Raw genomic sequence first — 27160 nt, 5'->3', positions numbered from 1 at the left:
GTGAAGGTCATTGTGGCTGGATCCTGGAGGGAGGGATGTGGGAGGCGAAGGAAGGTGGGATCGGAGAGGGAGCCAGGAGGCACAGCACCCGTCATCCGCCAGGCCAGGCTGGCGGTTTGGATTTCACCCCCAGGCTTGTGGGTGGGCCTTGGAGGGACGCCCACACAGGAGTGACGTGACCCAATGTATCCCTCAGAAAGGTCACCAAGCTGCCGTGCAGGTGGCCGGGATGGGAGAAGGCAAACACAGAAGCAGAGAGAACAGTCAGGAGCCTCTGTGTTTGTCTAGAGGAGAGGAGGGTGTCTTGGCAGAGGACGAGACGTGGCCAGATGCGGGGTTTATTCCAAATGTAGGGCCTCTGGGACCCACAGAGGGACGGGGTGAGGACAGAACAGAAGAAAAGATTTAAGGAGCAAAGGGGACATTCACTGACTCGGGAAGGTGGTGGGACGTGTTAGATTTGAGATCCCGGGCACGCAGTCCTGGTCATAGTAGAGGTTGAACGAGTGTGGCTGTAACCAAGAATGCTCTCCTCGGGACCGCAGCACTCGATACCGGCCAGGGCTCTGCACCCCCTCTTCTGTCTTGGGACGGGGTCTCCAGCACTGGCTTTGGCACCCATATGTAGAGCGGGATCCCCTCACTGGCAGGTCCTTGACTTTCAGAGCAATCCCGATGGGTCTGGATGCTGAGAACCCCCGGCAGAATCATGTCCTGTCCCCTGCTCCCCGTGCCTAGCCCCACGGCCAAGTGGCCTGGGCCACCTCTCAGGTACACACTTAATCCCGCAATTATTATTAGCATTTGAGCTTGCTCTGGGCTTGACCGCGTGCTAGGAAGTAGAGGTAGAAAGAGGAGTTTAACAGTCTCGTCGGGGAGACAGACTCTTAACTCGGTGACCTCACAGACAGCAGAGAGGAAGCCATGCTAACTGGAGATGTCGGCAGGAGGCGGAGGGACCGCACGGGGAGGAGAATTCATTGTGCCAGGAAGGATCGGGGAAGCTTCGTCCGGGAAGTGTTATTTGAGCTAACCTTGAAGGATGATGAAGTGGGTAAGGCTATTTCTGTTCAGTGGCACAGCAGGAGGAAGAAACAAGGTTGTGAAAACATGTGGCCAGTGGGTGGACAAGTGGGTGAAGCCCGGGACGCTTGGAGAAACATGAAGAGCCCGAGCGGCAGATTGTACCTTCCAAAGATGGCTTTGGTAATATATGCCATCCTACCTGCTGTTCTTATGATATGACGTTGACATTCTTCTTGTCGAAAGATGGGAGACTTTCTTACCTCCCCTTGAACCCGGGTGGACCCTTGCAACTGCCTTGACCCAGGAAAAATGGCGGAAGTTGTGGCCTGCAGCTCCCGAGGTTAAGTCATAAAAGTCATTGAGGCATACAAGCCATACTTGGCCTCTTGGGTCATTCGTTCCGGGAGAAGCCCACCACTACGTCGTGAAGAGACTCAGCCCTGTGAAGAGAAACTGAGGCCCCTAGACAGCCGCCAGCCTCAACCCACCAGCCGTGTTAGAGCAAGCCACCTCGGAAATGGATCTCTCAGCCGCCATCAGCTCGATCCACCAGTCATCTGAGTGGAACCTGAAAGAACCCACACACACATTACTGTGCCAGGCTGCTTCTGAATTCCTGACTCCCATGATCCAGGAGCATCATAAATGCCGTTGTTTTACGCCACTAAGTTTTGGGGGATGGTTGGTCTTGCGGCCATAGTAACTGGAAGAGTCTGGAAGAATTACAGGAGACGCTGAAGGTCCTGCTGGGGAGTTTTGTTTTATTCTTTACAAAAGAACCACTGCTATATTTCTGGGTGGAGGGTTATGTGACTCAGCCTGTAGATCCTAGAAAGACCGTTCTGACAATGCGAAAGATGGAATGTACAAAGACGAGAAGGGAGAATGGAAAGAGCAGCAACCAGGGAGGATGGCGGGGCGGTTGTAAAAACCCAGGGAAGAGATCAAAGCTGAGGCCAGCCAGAGGGAAACAGAGGGCAAATTCATCGGGGGTTGGGAGGTCGGTAGGGCGGCGAGTGTCCGAGAGGCAGAAGGAAAGGCAAAGTTGGAAGGAGGTGACGTTGATGGTGATTCTGAGCGTTCTAGCTTGGTGACCAGGACAGCACGTCATCAATCGGACAAGGTGTGAGGGTTTGTTCATTTCACAAATAGGCATGGCTTCCTGGGAAGCCCTGACATCTTCCCCCAGGCTGGCCACTTAGCCACACCTTGGCTTTTCACCCCATGTCCCCCGGGCCATGGCCATGCCACCAAAGCCCTGTGCATCCCTAGAGCCTCTTGATTAGGTACCCTAGGTCTGGCACTCAGCCTCATGAACCAGAGGAGGCCCACTTTGGCCACCTGGTTTTTCTCTGTAATCTTCCTCCCCCAAATACTTGCAATCCTGAATTGTAACTATAACAATGTCCCCACTGAGGCCGGTCCCCAAGACACCCACCACCTCTCATCTCGAAAACTGCTACATTCTCCTGTTTGTTTTTATTTTGTTTTTGCTTTACTTTGCTTAATAGAAAGCAGATCCTGTCCTGCCTGTGCTTAAAACCCTCCTCTTGGCTCTCCACTGTGCTTAAAATAAAACCCAAACTCCACACCAAGGCCTGTGAGACCATACATCTGGTTCCACGTCTGCGACTCTTCTTTGACACCCTCCTAGTTGAAGCTGACCACCCTGTCCTGGCCCCACTCCCCCCCCCCCCACTTTTTGGTCTAGAAATATGCCGAGTTTCATCCCACCCCAGAACTTTTGCCCTTTTTCTTTTCTTCATCTGGAGCCTCCTTCCCCAAAGTTGAGGTTTGGCAGGGGATGCCATGACAGCACGTTTCTTTCCAACTTGAGTCTGAACAGAGAAAGAAAACAAAGAAATGGCAAAAGACGATCGATATGTCCCTTTTGTGACTAAGAAAGACCAGGGTGGAGGGTGGAGCTTAATGTGAAAGCCAAACGGCCTTCAAACCGGACTCCGGCCTCACCAGCATAAGACTCAGAGTGGAGGAAGAAAGGCAAAGCCCCGCACCCCCGGGCAGCTTGCTCCCAAGACAGAAAGGGGAGGAGAATAAATAGAAGGTAGGGGAGAGGAGAGCTGAGGGTGCCTGGTTGATTCTTCCCAACTCTGCTAATCAGATCAGCCCCTCTACCCGCCTTGGGTGCGAAGAGGAAAGGGGCAGAGAGAAGCCAGGAGTGTGATTTTTCACCAGGAGGAGAGAAGGCGCGTCTCCCGGTAGTCAAGGGCTCCAAATGCCTACCTCATCCTCATTCCTCGGGGCTCAAAGAGGCCTTTGCTAGCCCCTCGATATGACACGTGTCCCCCTTCCGCCCCCCAGTCTCTGCCTCATCTTCACCAAGTGAAGTGATCTCTTTGCATCCTGCGGAAGGCCCGTCGTCACCTAGAACACAAGGCTCTCGTCCGTCTTATGCCGCAGCCCCAGTGCCTAACACGGCGCCTGGCCTCTAGTAAGTGCTCGACCAGGATTTGCCAATGCATCAAAGACAACAGCAGCCATCCTGGAACCTAAATCCCTTCAGTGAGGCCTGTTGCCGGGGGGCTTCCGGGTCCCTCGGTCCCCAGAGGAAGGAGGGTGGAGCCACAGCCTCCGAGAGAGCATGTGCGTGTGGCCGGTGAACCGCATAGGTCCTTATACTACCAGTCTGGAAGCATTGAGCCCCTTCTTACTAAGCACGGATACTATTTTCGGAGACAATTTGTGACTAGCTGCCATGACGACAATGTCTCACCTATTTCTTTTGCTTGGAGACTCAGAGCACTAAAAATGCTGTGCGGCGTAATTGGTTTCTTCAGCGTGGGGTCTAAGCTTTCTGGGGTGTATTATGTTCCAAATGAAAAGGAACAGCAAGATGAGCCATTGCCCCTGCTTCCTCTCCCAGAAAAAAGCCGGCTCTCCCGGGCTCCAGCTGAACCATAGGGGGTTTAAATGATGGAGCAGCTGTCACCCTGGGCCACTCTGGGAAATGCCTCTTCTTTAGCTCAGAGAAAGGAAGAGGGGGCAGGACAGGAAGCCAAACACCTGGGGGGCAACCAGCGTTCCAGGGCAGGGCCACTGTGATGTGGTCTGAGAGGGTTTGACAGGTCACCAGCCCCAGGGGGCTCCCTGGCCCCCCCCAGAAGGCAGTCATTCCAGTGGCCCCTGTCCCCCATGTGCGTGCTCTGCTCCATGGGGACGAGACATCACAAGACAGCGTCCACTCCACCCTCCACCAGGGGCGCACAGTCTCAAAGAAGTGGGGAGCCGAAGGCAGCTCTGGGGCATTTGGGAACAAGGGGTGGGTGGCTTCTTTGTCACCATAAAGACGGGACAGAGCAAGTCCATTTTGCAGCTCACAATCCCCCAAAACCTGTCACTTGGGCCTCCCAAAGACTGGCTCTTGTTTTCAATCCGTGGAGAAGAAGAGAAGCTAAAGAATTCTCTTTCAGTTCACTCCATTAATAACTAAGCGGCACGGCCTGAAATATTTATGGGCATGAGCACAGAGCAGATTCTAGGCAGGACAAGTCACACTGCAGTGATTCGCAGGGCTGCTGTCTGCGTCCTTTGCGGAAGAGGCAACTAAATGGCTTTGGTGGTCGGTGGGGGCCGGTGGCGACAGAGGCAGCCTCCAGGTGTGTGAGGTTGGTCTGGGGACCCTAGGGGCCGAGGCATCTCTCCTAGAAGGTGTGGCCAGTGCTGCCAATGAGGCTCCCTTCATCTGCCCTACTTTCCAGCGCAGCGCTAAGTCCCCGGGAGAATGCGTGCACCGAGCTACAAGTCCCCTGGCCCTGAGAGGGCCTGCACTGTATCTTCCGACAATGCAGGCATTTGGATGCTTTTGAGCAACTGATTTATGGCCAGAGGAGAATAGCTCGACCCCCAGCTGGGCAGCACTGGCCCAGGAGACTGTGGGTAGGTCACATGGCTTCTCTGAGCCTCCCTTTCCTCACACAGAAAACAAAGAGCTTAAGTGAGCTAGGCCCTCAAGTTGTTTCCAATTCTATGTCTCTACTAGGAGAAACTATCTTAAAGCTTTACTTAAGAAAGAAAGAAAGAGGGGCGCCTGGGTGGCGCAGTCGGTTAAGCATCCGACTTCAGCCAGGTCACGATCTCGCGGTCCGTGAGTTCGAGCCCCGCGTCGGGCTCTGGGCTGATGGCTCGGAGCCTGGAGCCTGTTTCCGATTCTGTGTCTCCCTCTCTCTCTGCCCCTCCCCCGTTCATGCTCTGTCTCTCTCTGTCCCAAAAATAAATAAACGTTGAAAAAAAAAAAAAAAGAAAGAAAGAAAGAAAGAGAAAGGGAAGGTGGGAAGAAGGGAAGAAAGAGGAAGAAAGGGAAGAAGAAAGAAAGAAGGAAGGAAGGAAGGAGGGGTTAAAAGAAGGAAGAAAGGAAAAAGGGAAAGAGAGAAGAAAGGAGGAAAAAGGAAGGAAGGAAGGAAGGGAAAGAAAGGCAAAGAAATGGTGGAGATATAGTAAAATAAATAAATAAATAAAGGTAGGGCTCTAATTCCAAGGGGAAAAATGTGAATAATAATAATAAGACGAAGAAGAAGACTTACACTGCATTCTCTACACGATAGATACCTTCATTTTGCCCATTTTAGAGATAAGGGACTGAGGCACAAAGAGCATTAGCAGTTTGCCGCTGTTCAGTCTCTACAGTGGTAAAGCCATGGTTCCAATCCAGGCAATCTGGCTCCCCACCCTTGCTCATAATCACAATGTCACACAGTCTGGTCTGTGACATTTCATTCACTCAGTCACTCATCAGAACAAAGTATGTCAAGCCCCTGCCATATGCTAGGCACGGCCCTGGGTGATGATTTAAAAGTCTCATAAAACACATGAATGAATTTGCGCACAAGAGTTTCAAGCAAGGGTAGAAAGGTATGTTTATCCCAGAAGTCATCTGTCCCTGGTGTCCTGACTTCTGGAATCACCTTATACCCTTGGAATTTCAAGAAAGAGAGTTAAGCCTCATCCCACATGTCGGTCCAGGAGCTTCCCAGTATATCAGAGTTCTTCGCTGGAGGGGGCAAACTTAGATGTCTCCTACCCACTTCTTATTCTAGCTTAATATGTCTGCTAAACTCTTATCTCCTTCCTTTCATTCCTCATTCTCCCTTCCCTCTGCTCATATCCACCTAAACATTGGTGAGAGTAGACATGAAAAAGAAAAACATATGGTCCTATCAATCAATGCAGAAAAGACAGTTGACAAAAGTTTATGTTCATTCATGATTAAAAAAAAAAAAAAAAACCTCTCAGTGAGTAGAAATTCCTCAACCTGAGAAAAACGATCTATTTAAAACAAAACCCAAAAAACCCTACAGTTTGCATAACACTGAATAGGGGAAGATTCAGTGCTTCCCCCCCTAAAATCAAGAACAAGGTGAACATATCCATTCTAACATTTTTATTCAACATTGTACTGGAAATCATAGCCAGTGAAATAAGGAAAGAAAAAAGAAATAAAAGGCATACGTATTAGAAAGAAATAACACTTACTCCTTACAAACCACATGATTGCCTGCAAAGAAAAGGCCAAGAAATCCACACATAAAAGAAACGAAAACAAAAACAAAGACTTCTAGAACTAGCAAGCTAGTTTAAAAAGGCCACAAGATTCAAGACTGAACACAAACATCAATTGTATTTCTGTATCTCGGCAATGAACCATTGGAAACCAGAATTTGAAAATCTATAAAAACTTCAAAAAAAAATGAAATGCTTAGGAATCAAGCTGACAAAACACATACAGCAGCTGTTCCTGAAGACTCGAAAGCACTGATGGAGGAAATCAGCAAAGACCTAAATAAATTACATGATAATCTAAGCAAAATTTAAAATCTCTGCTCTGCAAAAGACATTGTTAAAAGAATTAAATGACAAGTTACAGACTGGAACAAAATGGCTGTAAGTCACATATTCAACAAAGGACTTGTATACAAAATTAGAAAGAACTCTCATAACTCAACAGTGAGAAATTAACAACAGCATAAGGGACAAAAGGATTTAGACCCTCCACCAAAGAGGATGTAGAGAAGTCAGATTAGCATATGAAACGATGCTATTAGGGAAATGCACATTCAAACATGATAGGGGGCACCTGGGTGGCTCAGACTCTTGATTTCAGCTCATGTCGTGATCTCACGGTCTGTGAGATCGAGCCCCATATAGGGTTCTGCTGCATTGGGATGCTCTCTCTCTCTCTCTCTCTCTCTCTCCTCCTCCTCCTCTCACTTGTACTCTCTCTCTCAGAATAAATAAATAAACATTGAAAAAAACATGATGAGATACAACGCAGCTAGAATGGCTAACAAAAACAAGCAACGAGACCCTTATATTGCTTGTGGGAATGAAAAATGGCACAGCCGTTCTGGAAATTCGTTTGGCGGTGTCTTATAAGGAAATGATACCACCACTGAGAATGTATCCTGGAGAAAAAGAAACCGTGCTTACAGAAAGCTACACATGAAAGTCTATGGCGGCTCTGTTCTTTATCACCAAAGACTGGAAACAACCCAAACGTCCTTCAACAGGTGAATAAGGGACGAACGGATGAACAAACCATGGTATTTCCATATGCGGGACTACGACTCAGCAACCAAAAGGAATGAGCTATTGACACAACGGCTTGGAAAAATCTCAAAGGCGAAATTAAAGAAGCCAGTCTTCTTCCAGTTATGGAATGCGTAAGTCTTGGGACTGAAAGGCACAGCGGAAGAAATACAGTTGGGGCACGTGGGTGGCTCGGTTAAGTGTCCGACTTTGGCTCAGGTCATGATCTCGTGGTCTGTGGGTTCCAGCCCCGCGTCGGGCTCTGGGCTGACAGCTCGGAGCCTGGAGCCTGCTTCGGATTCTGGGTCTCGCTCTCTCTCTGCCCCTCCCCCGCTCACGCTCTGCCTGCCTCTGTCTCTAAAAAATAAATAAGCATTTAAAAGAAAAGAAATACAATCTGTGCTATTATTACCTGTGTAACAGGACAGATGGTAGGTGCCCTTGTATAACCGTGTCAAATCACTGTGTTTACACCTGAAACTAATGCAACATATTGTGTCAACTGAAAAAGACAAAAGAGAAGCCAGTCAAAAGCCCATATCCTGTATGAAACCATCTGCATGATGTTCTTGAAAAGACAAAACAACAGTGACGGAGAACAGATCTGTAGCGAAGGGGCTGGGGTGGGGGTGGGCCATGACGACCGAACGGGTTCCGTGAGGGAATTTTCTGGATCGAGGGAACAGCTCTGTACCCCGATTGCATACGGTTACACGGATCTGTACACGTGTTAAATCTCAAAGAATTGCACACTGGGGGCAAAGGGGCAATTTTACAACACGTTCGCTTTTAAAATAAAATGTTGAGAATGCCCCTAAAACAATAGCTACAGGCTGCTCACTGTCTACCTTTCGCTCGGGCTCCCCAACAGGAGGGGGTTCTCCCGTCGAGGAGAACCCACTCACCCGCCAAAGGAAAGGAGCAGGTGCGGTGCACCTGTGTTCACGTAGTACCCCCCCCCCCCCGTCAGCGCACCTTCCAGACGCGGAGGGCTGTGCAAAGATTGCACCTGGAAACCTCACACCCCCGGGCTCTGCATAGAATCGCGTTCCGAGAGTTGTGTGATTAGCCCCAGAGCTCTGACAGCACAACACAACGCTCCTCAAAACAAATAAATGAGCAATTCCCATCTCTCACCGGCATCTCTGGAGACACGTTGGAGAGGATGCAAACGCTGGCCTCAGCCACACTTGTTGCATGCACTCTTCTCTCTCTTCGAGAGTTCTTTTGTACTCTACGGCACTGCAGAGCCTCTTACCACAACACTCCTGCCCTCCTCCCCACGCTCAGAGGAACCTCCCTCCTCCTTCTACCCAAGTGGCTCACTCTCCTTTCTCACGTACCCTCTCAGCTGCAGAGCTCAGACTCAGACTTATTCCTTCAGCGCGCCCCCCCCCCCAACCCCTGCCCGGTCCTCAGGCATTTGGACTCGAGCTAAACTACACCACCAGCTGTCCTGGGTTCTCCAGCTTGTAGACGGCAGCTCATGGGATTTGTCAGCCTCCATTAATATGTGAGCCAATTCTTCATCACAAGTGTGTGTGTGTGTGCATGTGTGTGTGTGTGTGCGTTCTATTGATTCTGCTTCTCTGGAGAGCGCTGACGAATACGCCGCCCACTTGCTTTTGATGAAGCCTTGAAAGGCGGCCATAGTTGTTCACCTGCTCCCTGGCAATAACGTTGAGCATCTGATGTGGCCGCCGTGGTAGACGAAGTTAATGGCCCAGCCAACAGCTGGTCCCCCTTCCTCCTTCGCTAGCCATGACCGATTGGGGCAACAGTGTGCCAGTCTCAGGGGGGGTGAATCCCAATGAGCAAAGACAGTCATGGAGATAATGTCGAGTTATCTGCATATCCGCCTGCCCTGGGAACTAAAGGTGGCCATGAGTACGGTTCTAGCCGGTGCAGAAATCAACCAGGCATGCTGGGGAAGAGTCCTCCTCCCTGATAGAAAGAACAGTTCTTTCTTTTGGCATCTCGGCCACTGCTCCTTTCTTCCTGCCTTCGGAAACTGATGCTCAGAGCCACGGCCACCATCACGCAGCCACGAAAATCTGTGTGAGGATCCCAGAGGTTCAGATTCAGCACCCTGACGTGCTTGAGATGATGACCCCCCCCCCCACGACTACCCCACTTCCAGACTTCTGGTGTGTGAGATCATTTCCAATGCCTTTGTCATTTAACCACCATTAGCCTGATCTTCGGTCGCTTTTGAGTGAGGGCGCTCCTAACAGACACAGAAACGAGGTTCCTCTTTTCTTTGGCCCCTCCTCCCAGGCTGCGGCCCGTGAGAATTTCACGGTGCCCTGGCCAGAACCAGCGTGACCTCTGCAGGTGCTCTGGGAGCGAGGAGGGGGCGATACGGTCTCTGCGCCCCGTGTGAAGGGCCTAAGCCACAGAGCTCAGTCCAGCCCCGTGCACTGGGCAGGTTTGCATCCTTGTAACCCCTGTTGCAACGGAGCTCAAGCCTGGCTACGGGGGCAACAATACAGCCGGTTTGGAAGGATACCAGGGCAGCTCATACCATCAAAGGGTGTGCAGAACAACAAATTCTTGGCAGACGGCAGGCAGAGCAGTTCCCTCTGGGAACCTCAGCAGCAGGAACCCGCGGACCTTCTCTCTAGGATGCCATCATGAAAGGACTCTGGCCACCTCTTTCCATCAGTTTGTGCCTCCGTTCAAGGTTCCGGCTCCCAGGAGAGAGACTCAGAACGGCGGAGTTGGTCGGGTACCCGCCTTTGCAAAATCCAGTGCGGCCCGTAGCCGAGAGGAAGTTTTGGTCAAGCCTCGCTCACTGCGCGTCGCTGTACCGGGGAAGGGACCACCAGACCCCAGGGCGCGGGGTCTGCCTCCAGGACAGCAGGAAGGATGCAGTGCTGGCAAAGGAAAACACTGGCTTCAACAGCCCTGCCCTTCTTGAAACTCGTCCTGTTTGTGACTCTGGGTCCACTCGACCACATCCTCGTTACCCAGACCCAAAGGGCTGGACCTTGTCCCCACATCTCATTCCTGCTCCAAATGCAGATGACTCATTGTCATCAGATGGGAAAACCCTTGGGTGGGGGGTTTAAACAGGGGACCATGTGGTCTACTCTATGCTTTGAAATCACCCCAGCTTCTGTGCCCGATGAGGAATATGGACAGTTGAGAGAGGGTCCAGGGAGACCAGCTTGGAGATGCACACAGGGTCAAGTTAAGGAGGAGGGTGGTGGTGAGGAGGGTGCGCAGAAGGTCAGGGGAGATGAGGAGAAAGGAAACGGAGTTGTGGCACGAGCCCCTGCGTGGATAACGGTGCCCTCCAACGAGAAGGGAAACCAAGGACAGAGGGAGTGAGTCTGGGCAGCTGTCAAGAACTCCACTTCACCCCTATTAGATGAGATGTCTGTCCCAGGGGAGACGGCAAGCAGGAAGCCCAGAAATACACACTTGGGAGTCATCAGCCCACAAATAGGTTCGGCCCAGGGAAACGATGTGATCTCCAGGGAGGACCGGAGCACCCAGCCTGAGCACCGCCAAGTGCATTCGCGGGACAGGCGCCATCTGCAGGGCCGCAAAGGAGAAGCCAGGGAGGCCGAAGAGGACCAGGACAGTGTGGGGCCTGACGGTCGGGAGGAGGGCCCCTTTGCGTGTGGCAATTCTGCTGTGATTTCGGAGGTCCCTGGGGGTTGACACTCCATGGCTCTCCAGGCCCCAGTGTTCCCACCAGCACCCACATCAGCCTCCCCTGGAGAACAAGCCCCCAGACTTGCTTCTCCTGCCGGCCTCTTCCCATGCACCCAGCATCTCAGCGGGGAGGGAACGAAAGCTTGGAAGACTCCCGAAGAAAGCCCCCCCCCCACCTTCCCGGTCCACACCTTTCCTGTTCGCTTTGCTTCAAGGACTCACTACAATTTTGTAGCAATGAAAAAAAAAGAGGAGGAATTTGAGGCTAGATTACATGATGGGCTGGTTTTGCAATTACTTTCCCTACTTAGGAGCCCCTTTGCTCCCCCGCATCCTTCAGGAAAATCCGAGATACACATCCTGCAGCCTGGCCGGCCTCCTGACTGCACTGAGCATGCACACAACACGCAGGCCCAGACCGGCTGGGAAGCCCTAAGGGGAGAAGGTCCAGATGGTCTTTGGCTCAAGGATACACTGATCTCAGCAGCCACATTGCTCGGGGCGTCGAACAGGAAATTGGGGCCAAGGAATAGCATCTTGTCTTGGCTGACCCTCAGAGTTGCTCTGGTAGCTTAATTTTAAATGTTAAGATAGAAAGTGCTTAACACGGGAGAAAACAAGAAGGGGGAGTGTATTTCCCCCTTTGTGTTTATGACATTCAGTGGCTGAACTTTACCTTTGGAGGATGGGGAGCCCATGCCCTTTGTTGATAATTTTTTAATGTTTATTTACTTTTGTGAGAGAGAGAGAGAGAGAGCAGGAGGGGGCAGAGAGAGGGAGACAGAGCATCCGAAGCAGGCCCCAGGCACTGACAGGTGAGAGCCCCATGTGGGGCTCGAACTCACGAACTGTGAGATCATGACCCGAGCTAAAGTCAGACGCTTAACCGACTGGGCCACCCAGGCGCCCCCAGCCCATGTCCTTTGGAAGGAGAAGTAACTCTCGTGAAAACCAGCTGTCTCGGGAGTCCTGGACCTTCCCACAAAAGCAGAGGAGAAAAGCCAGCCAGGGCCATTGCAATCCATGACTCATCGCCACGGAATTGCTCTGGTCAAGCCCTCCATGGGCTGGCGGCCAGGCCTGTCCTCTCTGAAGAGAAGTCCATCTTGCTACAAGAACCTCTTGACAAAGATTGGACTGACGCCACGAGTGCTTTCTCAACCCTCATGCACCAAGCCACACGGAACGCAAAAGTGCCTAGAAAGCTCGGCCTTTCAGAACCCCAGCGTAAAGCTCAAGGTCCCGCCTTCTCCTTTCCAGAGGCCCAGAGGAGGTCAGCGACCGTCCCTGGGGCACATGAAAAGGTAAAAACCAATCCCATTGTGGATCTTGGCACCTGGAGGCCTGGGTCCTTAGCAGGCGGCCTGGCTCTGGCCGGTTCTCAGCGCTGATGGGTAAGGCTGGGTGTAAGCAAAGGCCACCAGCAGCCCTCCGCAAGAGCTCGTGCTCTCTCTCCTCATGTCAAATGTTCCTGACGAATACCACATTCTTCCAGAGCAAACCAAAGAGAACAGAGTTGGAGCATTTGCAAGAACAGACGTTGGTTGGGGCACCTGAGTGGCTCCATCGGTTAAGCGTTCGACTCTTGGTTTCTGCTCAGGTCATGATCTCACAGTTCGTGAGTTCGAGCCCCACATTGGGCTCTGTGCTGACAACACAGAGCCTGCCTGAGATTCTGTCCCTCCCTCTCCCTCTGCTCCTCCCCTGATCACTCTCTGTCTCTCTCTCTCTCTCAAAACTAAATAAATAAACATTAAAAAGAAACATGTTGGTTGCCATAGGAGGAGAGGTGGGGGATGTGTGGTCTGGCCCCTACCACACATCTTGTCATTTGGTGCCGTCACAGAGAAGCAGATGTCCTGTTTCCACTCTTGGAAGCTGGAGGAATGATCGATAACAGTATATTTATTTGAAAGAAAATCTTGTGCACCCATTTGCTTTGGGGAAGAAGAACTTTTGCTCCCACAGAACAGCGTTGTCAGAAAGAGAATACTTTTGTACTTATCTATACTGCATAATTCACATTATACCTTCACTCACTCATTCATCAAACACTTAAAAAATTCTTAACGTTTATTTATTTTTGACAGAGAAAGAGACAGAGCGTGAGCAGGGGAGGGGCAGAGAGAGAGGGAGGCACAGAATCCGAAGCAGGCTCCAGGCTCTGAGCTGTCAGCACAGAGCCCGACGCGGGGCTCGAACTCATGAACCATGAGACCATGACCTGAGCCGAAGTCGGACACTTAACTGACTGAGCAACCCAGGCACTCCCATCAAACACTTTTGAGCCCCGACTGCGTGCCAGGCTCAAGGGACCCAGAGATGAATGGGTGTTCTGTCATTGAACGACGTTGGTGGAGAGAACACACAGGGTGTGAATCAGGGAGCGGAGGACGGCTGTGATAATATGGATTACAAGAAGCACACTTAAAACATAAAGACACAGAATAAAATTCAAAAGATTGGATAAAAAGATATAGCAGGCAAATACTAACCCAAGGCTAAATGAAAGTAACCAAATTAATATCATTTACAACAGGATTTGAGGCAAAATCATTAATAGAGATGAAAGGGTCATTACATAATGAAAGAAAGGTTCAATTCACCAATAAGATATGGCAATTTTAAACTTGCATAGACCTAATTAGCCTCAAATACCTAAAGCAAAGAAAAAAAAAACAGCTCGGTAAGAAGAAATTGACAAATCCACAAAATTGGAGCATTTTAACACAATTCTGTCAGGAATCGATAAAACATCAGCAATTTGAACACTCTTAACATATTGGCAAGGTAAACATTTCATACCAACCAGACGGCAAAAAAGTGTAGCTAAAACAATACCAGGGTCGGGAACAGTGTGCAGTGATGGTGAGTTATTGACTGCTGCTGAGTATAAATTCCTACAACCCCCCTGGAATAAAGCCCGCATTAATTAGTAAGCTGAGCATGCGTATTCTCTGTGTGACCGATCAGTGCCACCCCCAGATACACACACCTTAGGGACACTTTACACATATGCGTCAGGAGACGTGTGGGAGAAAGTCCACAGCAGCACTGATCTTAATAGCCAGAAGTTGGAGACGACCCAAATGCCCGTCAGCCATAATGGATGGTCGCCCACGGTGGATACACCACGGCGTGCTCGTGCGCCCTGATCCTGTACAACACTTTCCTCTCCTTCCCTGTTTACACAAGCCAAGCACAAGAACATAATGTCAAGCGAAAGAAGCAAATGTCAGAAAGAAAGGTGAAAAGTAGGTGAAGCTACACGGTGGATTGTTTGACAGTAGATAGCTAGATAGCCAAACCCTAAGTACAACCAAGGTAATGATGGACACAGGTTTAGGATTGTGATTGCCTCCAGGAAGCGGGGGTAGGAATGAGGGATGTTCTTGGAGAAGGGCAACCCAGGGGCTTCTGAGGTGTGGGTAGTGCTTTCTTGCTTTTTTTTTTTTAAGTTTATTTATTTTGAAAGAGAGAGTGTGAGCAGGGGCGGGGCAGAGAAAGAAGGAGAGAGAGACTCCCAAGCAGGCTTCATGCCATCAGCTCCGAGCTCGACAAACCCTGAGATCGTGACCTGAGCTGAAATCAAGAGTTGGTGGCTTAACCGACTGAGCCACCCAGGCGCCCCCCAGTAGTGTTCTCTTTCTTAACGTGGGTGGTGGATATACATACCGCAGGGATGCTTGTATACACATGCACGACGAGATGTACATAGGAAAGTGGAAAAGCTCACAGCAGCACTGTTTATTGTGCATGGCTATTTGTTTTATTGATAGTCCCTAAACCGTAGGCACACAGGGACACCTCGGAGGCTCAGTCAGTTAATCGTCCGACTTCAGCTCAGGTCATGATCTCACAGTTCGTGAGTTCAAGCCCCGCATCGGGCTCTGTGCTGTCACTACAGAGCCTGCTTCAGATCCTCTGTCCCTCTCTCTCTGCCCCTCCTCTGCTCACTCTCTCTCTCTCTCTTAAAAGAATAAACATTTCAAAATATTTAAAAACAAATAAATAAATAACAAACTGTATGCATACATCCCATGCATACTCTTTTATATATGATATCTTTAAAAAAAAAAGGAAGGAAATACACCATCATGTTAATGAGGGTGGTCTCAGGGTGGGTGGAAAAGTTACGGATGATTACACTTTCAACTTCATCCTTATTTGCATTTTTTTTGGAGTCTCCTATGCTAAGCATGCTCTCACTTTTTTTTTTTTTTAATTTTTTTTTTCAACGTTTATTTATTTTTGGGACAGAGAGAGACAGAGTATGAACGGGGGAGGGGCAGAGAGAGAGGGAGACACAGAATCGGAAACAGGCTCCAGACTCTGAGCCATCAGCCCAGAGCCCGACGCGGGGCTCGAACTCACGGACCGCGAGATCGTGACCTGGCTGAAGTCGGACGCTTAACCGACTGCGCCACCCAGGCGCCCCAGCATGCTCTCACTTTTGTCAGCAGAAAAGAAGATTTTTGAGAAGTGGTAAAGGAACTCACACAAGAAAATATGTGGGTTTGGCCACGTAAAAATATAAAACTATCGCATGTCTAAAACTGAATAAAATCCAAAGGTAAAGACGACAGTGAAAAGAATCTGCTCAGTATGGAACTCTTAGCAGTAAGGTAAGAAGAAAGGTATGTATGGAAAAGGAAATATAACAGTCTAAAAACACAGGAAAATATTCAACTTCAATTAGCCATCCCTCCAAAAAGGTGCAACAAGCCACAAGAGAGGCAAGAGAAAATAATGGAACTGTCACAAACCTTCACAACTAGATAACCTGATTTGAACCCTGGCTCTGCCAATTTACTAGCTGTGTGTTTTTGGAGTCTCAACTCATGTATAAAATAAAGGAAATCATACCTTGCAGAGAGTCATTTTAAGGATTAGAAATAATACATTCAATAATGTGCAAGGTTTGGAACATGCAGGTGTCTAGTAAGTGGATTTTCTTTTTCAAACAGGGAAAAACAAGAGAATGAGCCGGAATGAGACAGGCATTACATGATCGTTCAGAGAGTGTGACAAGACTCTAACAGGGCGATCAGGGTGTTGAGGTAGCACACGAAATGATGACCCAAGAAAGAGGTGTTTTGCGGGGGGGGGGGGGGGGAGAAAGAGATGTGGAAACCGAAATCTGATGGCGCGCGTGCGTAGCAGAATCTAGAGGAGGGGGCTGGAGATTTCATTTTCCGAAGATGGGCTACATTACCTCCCACCCCGCTTGCACTTCTTACCTCCCGGAGGGAGGGACACTTGCCCCTCCTGGAGGCTGGGTCTAGACCCCTCCCCTTAAATCTAGTAGGCTTGCAGCTATAGTTAAAGTGATGCTATGTGACTTTTGAGTTTAAGCCATGAAACGCGACACAGCTTCTGCCTGGCGCTCGCAGAGAGCCCAGCCACCAAGCTGAGAAACACCCCGAGCAGCCCGCAGAGAGTTGAGGCCCCAGCCATTAGCCCTGGCTGAGCGCCCACAGACAGTCAGCCATCTGAGTGCGCCATCTTGAAAGCGATTCTTCCAGTGGAGCTGCCCCAGTGCATGCCACGCAGAGCAAGGATGAGCTGTCCACACTGAGCGCCCGCCGGCTTGCAGGTTCTTGAGCAAAGTGAACGATCGTTGTGGTTTTAAGCCACTTAGCATCGGATGGCTGCCCTGCGGTAGTGGATGACCAGAACGGGGGAGGGGAGGGGAGAGAGTGATCCAGATGTCAAGAGACGCACGCGCAAAGGTCCAGAGCCCGGGGCCAAGGTGGCCAACTCCTGTTCAGCCCTGCTGAAAAGCTGGCTGGGGGCAGGAGTGCTGCGTGCCTGGGCAACAGAGGTAGCCAGCAGCCAAACCTTCCTCCCTGCGCAGGAGCTGGGACCGTGGCCTCCAGGGAATGGGGACCACTGAAGAGTTTCAGGCGTGGCCTCTCCACAGTTGTGCTTTCAAAGACCACTCCGGCGGTAGCTCAACTGTGCCACCCAAGGGAGAAGGTTTTGAGTTGAGACGGTCCCTCCACGACCCCTTTAAATACCTGTGGGCCTGCCCCCCACCTCCAGGCTCACCAGACGGAGGGAGAGGGTGTACCAGCTGGAGGAAAAGCTGAGCCAACTGTCCACAGGTGATGTGCTGCGTCCGCATACTGACTCTGAGGCTGTGGCTCCTTCTGAACCCACCTTCCACGCCCCCCTGTAGGCCCCCCCCCACCCGTTTCCTTCCTTTTCTCTCTCTTCTTTCTGCCCTCGAAGAAAACTGGCTGGCGTATTCTTCTACATCCGTGTGCCTCACACCAAGCTCGTCTGCTCTCTTCCGCTGGGGCAGTGGAGACCTGTTGTCTAGCGTCTCCAGATGGGGCGGGCCACAGAACGACAGCTGGCTGGTGATGGCTCGGCCCGGGGAAGGGGGACGGAGGGGACGGAGGTGTTAAAGAAACAGAGAGGGTCCCCAGGAGGCCACCTGCAATGAGATGGTGCAGCCAATCCCTGGGAACCTCGGTGGGAGGCAGATGAGCAGCGTTCTCCTGAATTTGTGTTCCCTCCTAGAGGCTCTCTCCAGTGACTCTCAGTCTGTCATTAGAAATCAAGTCTTAGTCCGGGTTATCTGCCTGCTGTCAAATTCCTGTTACCCGATGCACGGCCGCGAGTTGCCATTAGGAAGCCTGTCAGTACGTGTTAGCAAATCCGGGCTCACAGCAGCAAAACATTCACAAATCTCACCCATGGAGAGCTGTGCGTCACCAACGCCGCCAAAACCCCGCCCCGTGCCCATGTTAAAGGACGCAACTGTGATATATTCGCCTCTCCCCTTCCTATGGCACAGCTTAATCTGCCTCTTCCTCCTCCGTCTGCTTCTTGGCCTCCGTGTGCTCCGAGTTCTCCACAAATGGAGAAACGAAGGCAAAAGTTGACCCAGCTGAGGCTGCGTTAACAGAAGCATAGGTTCTGGAATGGAGGTGAGAGTCCTACTGTTGTTTATACACTTTTTTTCCCCCTATCACAGAACATTGGACTAAATCCCGTTCCCATGAAGATCTTCCCTTGAGGTAACGGAGGCCTCGGACATAACTGTGTTACTAAGAAAAGGTTATAGGATTAAAGGAAATACTGGGGGGTGGAAAGACTATGGCAAAATGATATCCCACTGTAAACTGATGAGGTCTTGGGCTGGACGGGAACAGTGGCAAAAGTCGGCTTCATTTTAAGAGGGGTGTAGACAAAGAACAGCACATCTAGGGAGGGGAAAATCTCAATCCCCCACTGGTCCTGGTGTTAACTTGGCGATGTTTAGGCTAAAAGAACATGGCCTTTTGAAAATGTACAAGCCAGAAAAGAGAACGAGGACCAAAGAGGAGAAATTAGGGGCAAGATGTAGTTTTCAGCTCAACATAAAGATGAACTCTTTTGGGTGGCTCAGTCGGTTAAGCGTCTGACTTCAGCTCAGGTTATCCTCTCGCGGTTCATGGGTTCGAGCCCCGCGTCGGGCTCTGTCCTGACAGCTCGGAGCCTGGAGCCCGCTTCGGATTCTGCGTCTCCCTCTCTCTCTGTGCCCCTCCCCTGCTCGCTCTCTGTCTCTCTCTGTCTCTCAAAAATAAATAAAAACGTTAAAAAATATTAAACTGATGAAAGGATGAACTGCAAGGAACCTTCCTGAGACGGGCAGAATCGCTTTATCAAGCGGTGTGCTCCCTGTCACTAAACGCGTGCAAACACCGAGTATTGTGGAGAAGCCCACGGGCACTTGCCAGGTGGTTGAATTCTTTCATTTTGATTTTTAAGCCTTTTCTCCAGAACTTAGAGGCATAAATAGTGCAGGATGACAGAGTATTATAAATAGGTCAGCCTTGACCGCAGAGCATGCTGGGGACCCTGTGAGGGAGTTGGGGGCTAAGTCAGAGGCTAGGAAACACTCGCAGGGACACTGAAGCTGGCCGGGTCTCAGGAGGAAAGCCGGTCAGTTAATTCTAACAGCACAAGTCCAAGGTGAGTGAGGCAAGCTCGAGTCTGGTTCACTTCTGTATTCATTCACTCACTCACTCATTCATTCGACATTTATTGAGTGTCTGTGTGTGCTCGATAAATGCCCCTGATCTCTGGGATTCCCAGTGTGGCCGGAAGGACGGACAAGCAGGACAAGTTTCCTGTTGCAGGGAACCAAAACAGACCTCCATCCCCGGTTTAAGCAAAAAGAAGGATTTGTTGGTCCGGATGCTTAGAAGGGCAGGGGTGAGGCCAACATCAGGGAGGACCGGTTATGAGGACTAATGACATCCTTGGGATTCTCTCATCCCATCTCCGGTGCTGCTTCCCCACAGGTGCCCGCCTCACCGCCCTCTGCAGCAGGTGAGCCCTGCGCCACCCCTGTCTTAGCATAAAAATGCCCAGGAGGGGCCTATGCCAGGTCCTGGTCCCCCCAGAGCCGCATGGCTGCAGGGGAGGGGAGGGCAGTGCACTCTCGAGGTTGAAGAGGTGACGCCCTGACCAGAGAAGGAGTCTGGGCAGCCCAAAGCAAGAGGTATCTTCCCCAAGAATGCAAGCCCCCGAAAGAGGCTCCAACCAGACCCTGGAAACCCAGGGAAGATTTGGGGAGGAGGTGAGGCTTACACAGGGCCTTGAAGGATGAGGGCGTCAGGTATGTTTGTCATGCGCGGTGGGGGTGAGGGCAGGGAGGCGTATGGGGGAGGAGTGATGCAGACCAGGAAGCTGCAGGTTGGTGAGAGTTAAGTAGGTCACTATGGCCCAAGTGTAGAAGGGGTGGGGCAGTAGAGACAGACAGAGGGTTGTAGGGGGAGGTGGAGAGATAGGCAGGGCCCCCAGCTGGGGGCAGAATTCAAAGTTGCCTCGAGCATTGGCCTCCTGCAGGGATGAACACAGGAATCGTCGTGTCTGAAGGACGGGCAGGGCGCAATAGCACGTAGTGGGGCGGTGACGGTTTCGCAGCCCGCCGCTCCCTCCCACGAGAGGGAGGACCAGAGTGGCGGCCAGCCTCGGGGAAAGGCTGCCAGAAACTGTGGAGGCCAGTCAGGGTCCACCAGGAGCGGATCAGAACTCTGGCCCCTCTCCTATGCTTGTTCTACCTGCTCTAGGCCCGGGAAGTCAGAGGCTGCAGGCTCCCATGGCCAGGCCTAGGATGGGCCAAGTGGACCACAGCAGACTGGAGGGAGGGCAGGCCTCGCATGCACCAGCTGATGAATCAGGTAGGAACGCCTTGGGCCGCAAGTAACAAAACACAAGACCGAGAGAGACTCAAACCGTAGTCCGGTTGTTTAATTCACAAGAAAGAGATTCACAAGAAAGTTGTTTAATTCACAAGAAGGTAGGGCAGAGCTTTGAGGGAGGGTTGGGTAGCTTCACAGTGTCAGAGTACCGCGTCACCATCTCCATCATTGTTTGGACTTTCTCCTCGTAGCAAAAGAGCTGCCACAGCTCCAGGCATCACATCTTTGCATAACCATCCAAAAGAATAGAAGCAGGGGGAAGCCAAGGGTATAAGAAAAAAAAAAAGCTCTGCTCACGAGCCTCTCTTCCTGTCAAGAGAAGACTCTGGAAGTCTGCTGACAGATTTCATGTTATGTTGCAGTCATGAAACTTGGGGTGCTTGGCCACCTCAGCCGCAAGAGGGACCTGACAGCAGGACGCAGGCAAGACAAGGAAGTTGGGAGCGGCTGTTGGATAAGCACCAGCTGTGACCACTGCAATTTAAAGCAGCAGCGGAGGGGCTCCTGGGTGGCTCAGTCATCTGAGCGTCTGACTCTTGATTTCAGCTCAGGTCATGATCTCACGGTTTGTGAGTTCAAGCCTTGCATCGGGCTGCACGCTGGCCGCACGGAACCGGCTTCGGATTCTCTCTGCTCCCCAGCCCCCCCTCTCAAAATAGGTAAATAAACTTAAAAAAAAAAAAGCGGTAACGTAGTGTTCCAGGTTGTATCAATGATGTGATTTTAGCTCGAGCTAAGCCCCACCCAGCACTAAGCTGAGACACAACCAGAAACGCCAATAAACAACGGCACCTCCTCATGACTTTGCAGCAGAACAAGCTTGTGGCGGCAGATAAAATGTGAGGAGAAGCTTCGGCATAACAAGGACGGGCTTACGACCTGGCCCGGGACGTCCTCCTTCACACTTCTCGGTGGAGGATCCACTCCCATTCTTGGGTGAAAGACTGTCCCGGCTCGCCCAGGAAAGTCCCACCCCCCCCCCCCCAGGAAACCCTGCAGTCCTGGGCAACCTGGGTTGGCTGATCGCCCTGCCTGCCTCACCCTGGCCGGTCCTGGCCCTCAGAGACGTCCTCTGCTTCCGAATCCAAGCTCACAATTATTTCCCATGTCCCCTGGTTGCAGCATTCCTTCCTTTGTTATTTCCTTTTTTTTTTTTTTTTCAGTTTTTTGATGTTTATTTATTTTTGAGAGAGGGAGAGGGAGGGAGAGAGGGAGGGAGGGGCAGCGAGAGAGGAAGACACAGAATCCGGGGCAGGATCCACGCTCCGAGCTGTCAGCACAGAGCCCGACGCGGGGCTCGAACTCACAGACCCGTGAGATCACGACCTGAGCCCAGACCAACAGTTGAAGGAACGCTTCACACACTGAACCACCCAGGCGCCCCTCCTTTGCTTGCGAACAAATGCTGTGCCCAGGCTTAAGCTATCTGATGCAGTTCTTACAGCCACCTTGTGGAACAAGCACTTAATTCCCACTTTCAATGCGAGAAAACTGAGACTCTCTGTGCTCACAGCCTTCCAAAGACTCGAGTCCTGCTCCCTCCACAAAAACCTTCCGGGGGCACCTGGGTGGCTCGATAGGTTGAGCGTCTGACTCTTGGATTCGGCTCAGGTCACGATCCCGGGGTCGTGGGATCGAGCCCCGTGTCGGACTTTGTGCTAAGCATGAAGCCTGCTTTAGATTCTCTCTCTCTCTCTCCCTCTGCCCCTACCCCCCCAAAAAAAAAGCAAAAATAAAGTTCATTATTAAAAACAAACCTTTTGTCCGCACCACCCTTCTAGACGGTTATTACAACACACACTGCCCATCTCGGATACAGATAAAGGCCTTGAGAACTACATTTGTCTTATGTGTTGTCCTTTGTCCCAACAGCCTAATGCAGTGACAGCCATGCAGGAGCTGGATAAATATCGTCGGTTTTGCACTGGTTTCACAGCATTTCCAGGTGCCCAGATGATGGGCCCCTGACGAAAACCCTAGCTTTTGAACAGCAGGCATTGTCTGCTTAATGAAATCATCACAAACATATTGAGTTTACTTGATCACCATCACAATCAATTGATAGTGAAGTGAAATACACAATCACTTAATTGAGAATAATTGGATTGAATGACAAACAGACTCCTGATTAAAATTAATTGTATTACGGAGACAACCTTGGAATCCCAAGTTCAAGTAATTAAGCGTTTCTCAGGTAAGGAATGATAAATTCTCCTGTTCGGCTGCCTGGGAAAGGAGGGTCTGCTTGTAGAAAGAGAAAGCAATGATGACTTCGTCTTTGGACAGATGCTCCGATGGAAGGCTACAGTGAGGTTAATTTAAATGGGCAAATACTGGACCTTTCTCAAAAGAGAAACTTCTAATCTGGCATCTCTGGGGAGGCTTTACTAATTGATTGAAGATTGGAATTGAAGAAAAATACGAGCACGGAGCACTGCGGAAGTTGTGTGGTGGGTAGGTCGCCGGCCCAACCCCAAGTGAGACTTTGTTTCCCGTGCGCTGCTGGGCCAACCCAGGGGCTCCTGATTGTAACTGGGCCATCCATCAGTTCCACGAGAGCTTCCCAGTCTGCACTGGGAGGGCTCACCAGCAGCCTGGTTAAAATGGAGATGCCAATGCTGTACATCTGGGAATGGCTTGAGATCCCGCATTTCTAACACGCTTCTAGGGGATGGACCACATTTTGAGTAGCAAAGGTCTACGGCATGCCGCGTTGGACACCTCGTGCAGCAGTCAGGTCCGTTCCTAGAACTTCCAGCAGCATCCTGGGGGGGGGCAGAGCACCAGCCTGCAGACACGCTCTTGGCCAGAGTTAACGTGAGTTTTGAAGATCACCCGGTGACTGCGCACAGGTCCCACACGAGCCACGCTCTCTCTCATCTGTGAGCCTCTTCATAATACTGTTTTCTTCTGCCCGTAATGCCTTCGCTGCCCCCAAAGAAGAGCCAGGTCCCAAAAGTCAAGCCACAGAAACAAATTCCGGCTACCTGAGAGCTAGGGGCCTATCTTGCCTCACTCAGAGCTCTGAGGAAACTAGAATTTTTGAATACCTGAAAGCCACCGAGAGAAAGGGGGGGGGGGGCAGCACAAGGCCAACGGTGCTACAGGAAGAGGCCTGCGTGGCTCAGTGCAATCAGGGGAAGGCGCTCAACTCGTGAATTCTCTGTTGGGAGACACAGGACAAATGAAAGCGTGTGTTTGATATTCTAGCTTTTTGGAAGGATCGCCTGAGGGACTGGTGTCCATCTCGCCTGACTTGGAGCACTGATGGGACCCAGAACACTCTGGATGTCTGGGGGCCACTGATCATCACAAAAGAAAACGGAAGCCTGCCTGCGGCACTACCAGAGAACCTGCAGTACCACAGACAGCCACCAGGGGGATCCGGAGATTATGAGGTCCTGAAAAAATACCAGCAAAACTGTAAAAGGAAAATTAAATGCATGAACCCAGAGAACTTGCAGCCCTCCAAAATGGTTTTTCAGGTCCCTAGCATCTCTCACCAAGCTGAAGGGTGAACGGCTTCTCTATACAAAGACAAGCTGTACAGAATGGGAGAGGTAGCTGTTTTTCAAATACATAAAACTCAGTAAAAAAGGAAGGAAGGAAGGAAGGAAGGAAGGAAGGAGGGAAGGAAGGAAGGGAGGAAGGGAGGGAGGGAAGGAGGAAAATAGGAAGGAAAGGAAGAAAGCAAAATTACAAGCCACACAAAGAAACAAGGAAACATGGCCCAAAGAAGCAAAAATAAATCTTGAGAAACCAACCTAAAGAAAAGAAGATCCATGAATTATTTGACAAATAATTTAAAATAATTATATTAAAGAAGCTTAAGGGGCGCCTGGGTGACGCAGTCGGTTGAGCGTCCGACTTCAGCCAGGTCACGATCTTGCGGTCCGTGAGTTCGAGCCCCGCGTCGGGCTCTGGGCCGACGGCTCAGAGCCTGGAGCCTGTTTCCGATTCTGTGTCTCCCTCTCTCTCTGCCCCTCCCCCGTTCATGCTCTGTCTCTCTCTGTCCCAAAAATAAATAAACGTTGAAAAAAAAATTTAAAAAAAAATAAAGAAGCTTAATACTTTACAAAAGAACACAGATAGACAACAAAATGAAATCAGGAAAATAATGCATGAACAAACTGAGACTATCAGTAAAGCTATAGAAAGTATATTAAAAAAAACAAACAAAAAGAAACTCTGGACCTGAAGGACACAATTACTGATTTGAAAAAGGATTTAACAGCAGACTTGATTAAGGCAGAAGAAACAACCAGCAAACTCAAAGACCAGTCATCTGAAATTATTGCCTCAGAGGAACAAAAAGAAAAACGTGTACATGAAAAGAATGAAGAAAGCCAAGGGAACTAATGGGACACCATCAAGTAGACCAACAAACACATTATGGGAGTGGCAGAAGGAGAAGCGAGAAAGGAACAGAAAGCTCATTAAAGGAAAAAAAAAAAAAACCAGCTAAACATTTCTCAAATCTGGGGAAGGAAATGGAAATCCAAATTCAAGAAGCTCAAAAGACTCCAATGATGATGAACCAAAGAAGCTCACATCAAGACACATCCTCAAAGTGTCAAAAGTCAAAGACGAAGAGAGAATATTGAAAGCAGCAAGAGGAAGGCAACGCACCATGTGTAAGAGATTAGCTGTAAGATTAGCACTGGGTTTTTCAGCGAAAACATTACAGGCCAGAAGACAGTGGGATAATATATTCAAAGAAATACAACGGCCACTCAAGAATACTATATCCAATAAAACTGAGTTTCAACGTTTTTTATTTATTTTTGGGACAGAGAGAGACAGAGCATGAACGGGGGAGGGGCAGAGAGAGAGGGAGACACAGAATCGGAAACAGGCTCCAGGCTCTGAGCCGTCGGCCCAGAGCCCGACGCGGGGCTCGAACTCATGGACCGCGAGATCGTGACCTGGCTGAAGTCGGACGCTTAACCGACTGCACCACCCAGGCGCCCCTGAAACTGAGTTTCAAACATGAAGGAGGTGTAGATTTTCCCAGATAAACAAAAGCTGGGGGAGTGGCTCTTCATTAAACCTGCCTCACAAGAAATGTTAAACACATTCCTGCACATTGAAAGTTAAAAATGCTAGACAAGGGACTCCTGGGTGGCTCAGTCAGTTAAGCATCTGACTCTTGGTTTCAGCTCAGGTCATGATCTCACGGTTCATGAGTTCAAGCCCCGCATTGGACCCTGTGCTGGTTGGGATTCTCCCCCTCTCTCTGCCCCTTCCCTGCTTGTGCTCTCTCTCTCTCTCAAAATAAATAAACAAAATTTTAAAACAAATCTTCTCTCTTAAAAAAATATTTCAAATATACAATACAGTATCATTAGCTATGTTCACCATGTTGTATGTGAGATTCTCAGAACATATTCATCTTATAACTGAAAATTTTTACTTTTGGAACATCATCTCCCCATTTCTCCCACACACACACCCCCCCCTCCGGCCCCTGGAAACCACTGTTCTACTCTATTTCTATGAGTTCAGCTGTTTGTTGTCGATGCTTTGTTCCACGTGTAAGTGATATTATAGAGCTCTTATCTTTGACTTAACTTCTCTCACATACACACAAAGTAACTATGTGAGGTGATGTATGTGGTAATTAACTTGATTATGGGAATCATTTCACAATGTATATGTATATCAAATCATCATATTGTATACTTTAAATATAATTACAATTTTATTTGTTGATTATACCTCAGTAAAGCTGGGAAAAAAGTAAACAAATCTGCAATGTGTGCACATACAGATAAAGCATGGCTCAGTGGATCTTTAAAAATAAGATGCCTTTATATGCTGTCTACAAAAGAGTCACCTTAGACGTAAAGATACACATAGACTAAAAGTGCAACAATGGGAAAAAATTGTCCATGCAAAAGGCATCCAAAAGACAGCAGGGTGGCCATATCTGTATCAGACAAAATTGACTATAAGCTAAAATAGAACCTACCACAAGAGACAAAGAAGGGCATTATGTAATGATAAAGGGTCAATTTACAAGGAAAATGTAATTATGAAGATATGTGTACCTAATAGCCAAATATATGAAACAATTACAATTTTGAAAAGGAAGAATAAAGTGGGAAGAATCAATCTATCTGATCTCAAGGCTTATTATACAGCTACTGTAATCAAGACTGTGATAACAGAAGAGGGGTAGGCATATAGATGAATTGAACAGAACAGAGAACCCAGATATAGACCCACACAAATTTGTTTCACAGATTTTTGACAAATAAGAAAGGCCAATTCGATGGAGGAAAGATACATTTTTCAATAAGCGGTCTTGGAGCAAGTAAATATCCATAGTTAAAAACTAAACTTTGGGGGGTACCTGGGGGGCTCAGTCAAGCATTCAACTCTTGATTTCCACTCAGGTCATGATCTCATGGTTTGTGAGATCGAGCCCCACTTGGGCTCTGCACTGACAGCACAGAGCCTGCTTGAGATTCTCTCTCTCTCTCTCTCTCTCTCTCTGCCTCTCTTCCCCTCAAAATAAATAAATAAACTAAAAAACAAACAACTGAAAGCTAAACTTTGACACGAGTCTCACACCTGGCACAAAAATTAACCCAAACCTAAAAGTAAAACTTAAAGCTATAAAAGTTCTAGGAAAAAAATGCAGAGAAAATCTTCAGGATCTAGGACTAGGAAGAAAATTCTTAGACTTGATGCCAAAGGTACAATTCATACAAGGGAAAGTTGAT

The sequence above is a fragment of the Lynx rufus genome, unplaced genomic scaffold (assembly GCF_022079265.1).
Source record: "Lynx rufus isolate CCGP_SWC_20201006 ecotype Redwood Valley unplaced genomic scaffold, mLynRuf1.p SCAF_27, whole genome shotgun sequence".
In the NCBI taxonomy this organism is placed as follows: domain Eukaryota; kingdom Metazoa; phylum Chordata; class Mammalia; order Carnivora; family Felidae; genus Lynx; species Lynx rufus.
The sequence above is the reverse complement of the archived record's forward strand: the minus strand, read 5'-3'. Positions refer to the sequence as shown.